This window comes from Lepus europaeus, chromosome 15, assembly GCF_033115175.1.
Source record: "Lepus europaeus isolate LE1 chromosome 15, mLepTim1.pri, whole genome shotgun sequence".
Classification (NCBI taxonomy): domain Eukaryota; kingdom Metazoa; phylum Chordata; class Mammalia; order Lagomorpha; family Leporidae; genus Lepus; species Lepus europaeus.
The window spans coordinates 26,716,822-26,726,101 of record NC_084841.1 but is presented as its reverse complement, the minus strand read 5'-3'; the positions used below and the strand labels follow the sequence as shown (position 1 = coordinate 26,726,101).

The window sequence follows — 9,280 nt, the reverse complement described above, 5'->3', positions numbered from 1 at the left end:
CAAAGATATTTTCTAGTATATGCTTTGAGCTTCCTGTGATCTTTTGTTGTGAGGTTTCCTTCCTTTACCTTCTTTCATATTGATGGCCGTGTTTCTGTGTGTAACACATATTTAAGCATCTTTTGCAGGGCTGGATGAGTGGCGACAAATTATTTCAATTTCTGTTTGCTATGAAAGGTCTTTATTTCACCTTCATTCACAAATGAGAGCTTTGCAGGATATAATATTCTGGGCTGGCAGTTTTTCTCTTAGTACCTGGGCTATATCTTGCCATTCCCTCCTAGCCTGTAGGGTTTCTGATGAGAAGTCTGCTGTGAGTCTAATTGGAGATCCTCTGAGAGTAATCTAATGTTTCTGTCTTGCACATTTTAGAATCTTTTATTAATGTTTCACTGTTTGATTACAACATGTCATGGTGAGGATCTCTTTTGGTCATGTTTACTAGGGGTTCTATAGCTTCCTGTACTAGGATGTCTCTGTCCTTCTCCAAACCCAGGAAGTCTTCTGCTAGTATCTCACTAAAAAGGCCTTCTAATCCTTTTTCTCTCTCCATGCCTTCAGGAACTCCTAGAACCCGAATGTTGGGTTTTTTAATAGTATCCTGTAGATTCCCAATAATAATTTTTTTTAGATTTCTAATTTTCTCTTTGGTTTGACTGTATAATTTCCTATGCACTCTCTTCTAAGTCCGATATTCTCTCTTCTGCTTCACTGACTGTTTTTAAGGCTCTCTAATGTGTTTGTCATTTGATCTGTTGAATTCTTTAATTCATTTTGATTTCTCTTCACTATCACAATTTCATGTTCTACTAGTTTCTTCGTTTCATTTTGATTCCTCCTTAAGATGTCATTTTCACAAGCGAGATTTTCTATCCTGTCCAGTAAGGATTTCTGTAGTTCAAGAATTTGTTTTAGAACTTCTAGATGTTCTTATTATAAATTTTTTGAAATCCATATCTTGCATTTCTTCCATCTCATCATCTTCATAATGTTGGCTTGGGGTGTCTTGTTCATTTGGGGGCGTCATAATGTCTTCCTTGTTCTTGTTTCCTCGGTTTCTGCATTTGTTGCTTGTCATTGTGGAGATATTCTTCGGTTTCTTTTTATTTTTTTCTTTTTAATTTTTTTAAATTTTTTTCCCTCGCTGTGGTGTTTTTTCTCATTATTCTATGACTATATTAAGTGGACTGTCTGCTTTTGATGGATCCTTAGAGGCTTGTGATGGGTGTGGCCAGAGAGCTCTGTTAGGTTCTTCAGGGTTTAAGAGTGTGCCAAAGTTGACACACCCAGGTTAGGCATAGTAAGTCTTCTCTCTCTCTCTCTCTTTATTTTTTAATTCAGAAGAGAAGTAATTCCACACAGCTGAGTGGAGTTGAAGGAGTCAGTGTCTGAGCTCTGGCTCCTGTTGGTATAATATTCAAAGGATCTGTGCAGTCCTCAGTGTAAGTTCAAATTTCCCTGCAGTCTCCCACCAGGTTGCCAAGGTTACTGAGTCCATAGCCTCTCCCAAGAGTACTCACATGAACTGTGAGTTCTCTCAAACACCGTTTGTTTTTTTTTTTTCACAGTCTCAGTTCATTAGCTCCACACATGCACTATGTCCTAACCTCCTGTTATTTCACCCCCACCCCCCACAGTCACGTTTTTCTGCTTGGCTGATGGCGGGCGCAGCTTTTATGTATGTCCAAAATGGCACCTGCTCTTTGTCTTGCTCGCCTTTGAAAGGTGAGTAGAGAGAGAGAATCGTGTCCATACTGGTCCCTTTTATTTTTTTATTTCATTTTTTCCCCTCTCTCCTACTTAGCCTGGTGAACTTCCCCCAACAGGGCTTCACGCCTCCTTCCCTCTAGGCTCTTCCTTCCACTTTCCTGCCAGTGTCTCGGGCTACTGAGGTTTTGCCTCACCTCCCCTTCCAGTGCTGGTGCGTAGATTCGGCAGCTGGGGTCCTGAATCGTGGGCGCCCGTGCCTGTTGGTCCACCATGTCCCACTAGTTCCAGAATAGTTTCCTCTGCTGTTTTTTTCCCCTACCTCTTCCCTGAACCTGCAGTATCTCCACTTCTATTAAACTATCTTTTCCCGGACTATCAGTGTGCTCCCTCCCTATTCTGCCATCTTGGAGCTCCCAGTTACCTGTGTTTTTGTCATAAGACATTGATTCTCAATCTTTGAGTAGAAGAAATTAAGAAACTCTTATATTCCTTTTCTCCTAAAAAGTGATTCATTAGGTCAGGTATCAGCCTAAGATTCTCCATCAGCCCTGAGGAGGTTTGAATGTGGAAGTAGAAGTGCTAAGATTTGAAAAACAACTGCTTAGGAAGATACCTTTGCCTAATGACTACACACCACCTGCAACTACTTTTTTCCTTGTAAAAGTGCCAAAAACTCTTAACACCTGGAGGGATTCAGCTTGATGTGACCACAGCCATGTAGTTGTACTTTCCCTCTTGCCCTCGAGGTGACCCTGGCAGTCATCCCAAACACTATGGGATAGACAAAGTAGTTAAGGTGGCTTGCTGAGCGTTCTGGGCACTACCATCGAGACTGACTTTCAGAATACTGTGGTTCTTGAGAAAGCCCAGGTACATCCAGGGTGGGTCACCTTTGTCTGACAAGCACCTCTGCAACTGCCCCAGGATGCAGAGATTATCCGTCTTGAGCTGCCCAGGATTATGCTACTGCCTGTTAAGTCCCCTCAGTAAATCACACTCTAAGTAATTGTGATTTTGTACAGCTCTTTCGTTGATCTGTTGACCCCTTCTGTTGGCAGCTGTTCTGCACATTGGTTTTCCCAAAAAAACAGCTTATTCAACTAGTCTTTCCATTTAGGTGCACATTGAATTAACACTCAGCTACTAACTTAACATATCCATTTTCAGAGCCATGAACACAGTTACAATGTTCACTTTCCAGCATTGGACTTTTTGGAAAGTGATTACTTATGGCTTCAATGACAAATTAACATTGAGTGGTTCTTTGATCTCTTAATGTGAGGGCACACATAAGCAAATCAAATGCCTGTTAAGCAGTGCATTAGCTATCAGTCTCATTGATTGCCACCTATGGGGTAATATAATAAAAGTGGACATGGACGTGCCTTTTGGCTACCTGTACTTTGTCAGCTCTATTTCTGCATTTAAGGAATTCTCCCCATTACACATGCTACCTCCTCAAGGTGGAAGCTCGTTCTCTACCAACTTCCCTTGAAACCAGAGCACAAGGAGCCAGATTTCCGGTAGGAACAAGGAGGCACCATGAGAACCTGGCCAGCAGAGAGAAGTGGGTGGGGCGTGACGGAGAGACGCCCAGCTTTGAGAGACAATGTTGGCAGACATTCGAGGGCAGAGTCCTGCCCAGCACAGGTGCTATGAGCTGAAGACCAAGTCTTCCAGAGGCTATAGGAGACATTCCATCTGTAATGCTTTGGAGGCTGTTCCCACTTGTGTAATTTCCTTCTTTGACTCAAAGTCCTTCTCAAAGGCCCTGGAAGTCTTAGTGTTCTTTAATAGTTTCCTTTCCACTTCAAAGTATCTAGAGAGGATTCTGTTGTATCTGCTAAGAATCCCGATAGAGCACAATAATTCATTCTGCCATCTGCAGTGTCATCAGAGGTTTTGTTTATAATTCCAGGCATGTCATTAGTCAAAGCATTCCTTTTGTATATTTAGAATATAAATTGTGTGTTGGGAGGGTGGATAGTGGTTTAAAATAAAGTCTGTGTTAAGGTGGAAAGTATGCCATCATAGTTGAATCCCTCATTCTGTGCAGGAAATGGAACTGAAGCCCAGAAAGGAAAAGGGATATGACTTTTTTTTTTTAATTAAAAGTTTTTTAGCTTTTAATATAAATGCAAGAAGAGTCACATGAGTTGTAGCATTCTTTTCAAGATAAAGTTGCAATCAGCACTTGAATCTCCAAGCTCTGAATTCCATAAATGATTTGAGGTGGTAGGTTGTAATATTTTATCTACCGTTATTTATGTCTTTGTCCTTTAAAAATGATGGAACCCATAACACTAAATACCATGTAAAGTGTTATGTTTAGAGAAAATATTCCTGGCCCAGAAATGCTTTGTTTACAGGTCAGAGTCCCGGGATTATACTTAAGAAGGTAGGAGAAGCTGGTTTCATATAGTTGAACATTCATTTTTTTTCCAATATTTCAAATCAAGGGTGATATTGTTACCAATCCCCTAGCATTATCTATTCCTTGTCCTTTAAATCTTGGAGGGTCCTCAAAATTTATATAAGTTCCCGCTTAAAAGTAGCAGGACTTGAAATGGGACACTTCCCGCCAGGTGAACATGTGGGACCAAACAACTGTTTTGTATCACCTACAACTATTTAGGGTCCAGTTCCTTGTTGTTGATCACATGTGCATTAACACTGCTCTTCATAATCTTCCTTTACCAGATCTAGAGCAAAGGGAGGTGATTCAAGCAGAGAGAGTACAGCTCTGCAAAGAGCTACTTTAAGAAAGGAGGTTCTTCCTAGGTGACAACAAGGTATTCCAAAACTTAGTGCTACTTTAAGCTTTGATAGCTGTAGAAGTATAAATGCTACAAACTTCCATACAACACATTACCTGAACGCTCAGTTATTTCTTTTGGACTTACTTAGGTTTGCCAATTTGGAATATTAAACTTTTAATTCTATTTGGGGAGGAGGGGTTTAGTCAATGTATGCAATCTAAGATGGGACTGAAACAAAACATTAAAATTAAAAGCTTACCATTACAAATTTACAAAAAACTAAGTTTAAAAGAAATACAGGGCTGGCGCCACGGCTCAATAGGCTAATCCTCTGCCTGCGGCGCCGGCACACCAGGTTCTAGTCCCGGTAGGGGTGCCAGATTCTGTTCGGGTTGCCACTCTTCCAGGCCAGCTCTCTGCTGTGGCCAGGGAGTACAGTGGAGGATGGCCCAAGTGCTTGGGCCCTGCACCCCATGGGAGACCAGGAGAAGCACCTGGCTCCTGGCTTCGGATCAGCGTGATGCACTGGCTGCAGCACGCTGGCCGCAGCAGTCATTGGAGGGTGAACCAACGGCAAAGGAAGACCTTTCTGTCTCTCTCTCTCTCACTGTCCACTCTGCCTGTCAAAAATAAATAAATAAAAAATAAAAAATTTAAAAAAAGAAATACAATGTTCTAAGTTTGTAGCATGTCTACTTGTGCTAGAGCGCCCTGGAGGGCCTCCTCCCCCCTCACACACAAATGCTTAAAACTGCACTAACTTCCTGAACACCTTGTATTTTACTACCTGCTTGTTATTTCTGGACCATCATGTTGGCTGACATTAGGAAAGTATCTTTTAATACAGTTATTTGATAAGTAAGGAAAACCATCAAAAGATGAAAAGCACCGTTATGTTATAGCTCATAAGAAATACAGCATGGCCCCAACAGAAGTAGATCATCAATAACTGATACTTTCTCTTTATGACCCCAAATGTGCTAAAATGCTAGTACCTAGTGCTTGCAAAGAACAGCAATGACAAGTGTTATCCAGCAGTTTTTTGGTTTAAATTGATTGCCAATGAAGATGAACAGCTTCAATATTGCAAGAACCCTCAGTAGCTAACAATGCTACAGTCTGCTCCTAAGTGGCTTCCTGAGTTGGCAAGAGTCCCATCTTTCAAGGATAATACTGCATTGATTCTAAAGGCATATGCAGCAATATTGGAAGAGGGTAAGAAAAATAGGAAAACGATAAGTTATAGGGTTATTGTCTGTAGTGTCTAAAAATTTTAACTATTTAAAAAAAACCTCATGTAGTTCACAGCTATTAAGCAAATGTCTGTGTGGGGTAGGGAGCTTTCCCTTTCTGGAATGGTTTTTGTAACCCTTTACATTAAAAAGGACAGAAGAGGGCCAGCACTGTGGCACAGCGGGTTAGCCCTGGCTTGAAGTGCCGGCATCCCATATGGGTGCTGTTTCTAGTCTCGGCTGTTCCTTTTCTGATCCAGCTCTCTGCTATGGCCTGGGAAAGCCGTACAAGCTGGCACAAGTCCTTGGGCCCCTACACCCATGTGGGAGACCCGGAAACAGCTCCTGGCTTCAGATCATCACAGCTGAGAGAGAGAGAGAGAGAGAGGCAGACCAACTGACCCATTCTTTCCTATGGAGTGTAATCCTCCTCACTGTCCAGAAGTCTCCTGAATTCCGTGTCTTTCTTTTCGGTGAAAATACTAACTTTGCCTGTTCAACAAATGGAAAACTGGGAAAACTGGATTTCCACATGCAGAAGCATGAAGAACCCTACCTTACACCTTACACAAAAATCCACTCAACATGGATTAAAGACCTAAATCTATGGCCCGACACCATCAAATTGCTAGAGAACATTGGAGAAACCCTGCAAGATACAGGCTCAGGCAAAGACTTCTTGGAAAAGACCCCAGAGGCACAGGCAAAGCCAAAATTAACATTTGGGATTGCATCAAATTGAGAAGTTTCTGTACTTCAAAAGAAACAGTCAGGAAAGTGAAGAGACAACCGACAGAATGGGAAAAAATATTTGCAAACTATACTACAGATTAAGGATTAATAACCAGAATCTACAAAGAGATTAAGAAACTCCACAACATCAAAACAAACAACCCACTTAAGAGATGGACCAAGGACCTCAATAGACATTTTTCAAAAGAGGAAATCCAAATGACCAACAGACACATGAAAAAATGTTCACGATCACTAGCCATCAGGGAAATGCAAATCAAAATCACAATGAGGTTTCACCTCACCCTGATGAGAATGACTCACATTCAGAAATCTACCAACAACAGATGCTGGCTAGGATGTGGGGGAAAAGGGACACTAACCCACTGTTGGTGGGAATGCAAACTGGTAAAGCCACTATAGAAGTCAGTCTGGAGATTCCTCAGAAACCTGAATATAACCCTACCACACAACCCAGCCATCCCACTCCTTGAAATTTACCCAAAGGAAATTAAATTGGCAAATTAAAGAGCTGTCTGTACCTCAATGTTTACTGCAGCTCAATTCACAATAGCTAAGACCTAGAATCAACCTAAATGCCCCTCAACAGTAGACTGGATAAAGAAATTATGGGACACGTACTCTATAGAATACTATACAGCAGTAAAAAAAATGAAATCCGGTCATTTGCAACAAGATGGAGGAATCTGGAAAACATTATGCTGAGTGAAAGAAGCCAGTCCCAAAGGGACACATATCATATGTTCTCCCTGATTGGTGACAACTAACCGAGCACCAAAAAGGAAACCTGTTGAAGTGAAATGGACACTATGAGAAACAGTGACTTGATCAGCCCTTGTCCTGTCAATGAAAAACTTAATACTTTATTCCTTTTAGTATTTTTTTGTTCTACTTCATACCATTGGTTGAACTCTGTAGTTAATACACAATTATTATTAGGTGTTTAAATTTAACTGAAAAGTGATCCCTGTTAAATGAGTAGGAATAAGAGAGGGAGATGTACAGTTTGGCACATGCTCAATCAGACTTGTCCCTAATGGTAGAGTTAGAAATGTGCCAGAGGATTCCAATTCAATCCCATCAAGGTGGCATGTACCAATGCCATCACACTAGTCCAAGTGATCAATTTCAGTTAACAGTTGATCATAATGATAGGTCTAAGAGTCAAAGGGACCACATAAACAAGACTAGTGTCTGCTAATACTGATAGCATTAAAAAGGAGAGAACAATCCAGCATGGGAAGTGGGATACACAGCAGACTCATAGAATGGCAGATGTCCTAAACAGCACTCTGGCCTCAGAATCAGCCTTTAAGGCATTTGGATCTGGCTAAAAAGCCCATGAGAATTTCTCAGGCATGGAAAGCCAAGACACTGTGGCAAAAAAAAAAAAAATGACCTAAATGAAAGATCTCTGTGAGTGAGATCCCAGTGGAAAGAACGGGCCATCAAAGAAGGAGGTACCTTTCTCAGAAGGGAGGAGAGAACTTCCACTTTGATTATGGCCTTTTCTAAATGAGGTCAGAGTTGTTGAACTCAAAAGGCTTCCATAACCTTGGCAGCTCATGACAAGAGCCTTGGGTGATTACTGCCATTATAAATAAGAGTGTCAATTGTTAAGTCAACAACAGGAGTCACTGTGCACTTACTCCCCATGCAGGATCTCTGTCCTTAATGTTTTATACTATGCAAATTAACGGTAAAACTAGTATTCAAACAGTACTTTATACTTTGTGTCTGTGTGGGTGCAAACTGTTGAAATCTTTACTTAGTATATACTAAGTTGATCTTCTATATATAAAGATAATTAAAAATGAATCATAATAAAGAATGGGATGGGAGAGTGAGTAGATGGGATGGTTGGCGGGTGGGAAAGTGGTTATGGGGTGAAAAACCACTATAATCCAAAAGTTGTACTTTCAAATTTACATTTGCTAAACGAAAGTTTTTTTTTTTTTTTTAAATATACTAACTTTGCTGGTTTTTGAGCGGGAGAGGTGACAATTCTCCAGTCTTTGTAGATGATGGATGTTTGAAACAGTGCCCCCCCCATTACTCCCTTTAAGAGAGGATGGCATTAGAGCACTGAATGCCAATGAAATCATGGACACCGAAAGATCGTCTCATAGCAGCTCCACACAAGTGTTTGTATTTGTCTTCACACAGTCTGGAAATGGCCTCTAGGTTCTGTGCTCTTTCCTCGCTGAGAGGAGGAAACAGAAAATTCAGATTGTTGTCATCTGCTAAGGAGCGAAGGTCAAAGTAGTATTTGGCATAAACACTGGCAGGAACATTAATATTAAACTGAAGTAGCTCCAAAAAGTGCCGTTCCATTTCATTCCAAAGTGACTACTGCGCCTTCGGCTGTGAGCTGTGCAGCACTGAAAAGAGTACGAACAAATGTGTAAGTAAATTGGTGTTCAGGATCAAGCTTAAAGTACTCCTCCGGAACCTTTTCTCTTGTGAGTGGATGCGATTTCTCATCAAAAATGTCCAGGGATCTATTTGCATCTCTGTTCTTCATGTGGTAATATATTGCTAAGGTCACACATCCGTTTGAGATTTGCTCAGAAAAATTGTGCTTGCCCTCAGGTGGTCAGAAGGGCTTGATTCCAAAGCCAGATCTTCAGGCATCTCACGGTCACTGCTGTGCTGCGGTGGTGGCCCTCGCCGGCTCCAAAATCCAACTCGGTGGACTCCATGGCAACAGGTGCCGGCCGCCACCTCATACAGCTCAGACTGGTAATCCGGCTCCGCCAGCTCCGCACACTGGCCCAACTTGGGGCTGGCACTGGGGGACATGCAACAGGTCAGCGTGTTCCCCAT

General features: G+C 41.6%; 1 pseudogene; it reads right to left on the bottom strand.

Annotated features, from left to right (window-relative positions):
* Positions 1–8,515: 8,515 nt before the first annotated feature.
* Positions 8,516–9,280, bottom strand: LOC133774598 (cyclin-Y-like protein 1; annotated as a pseudogene).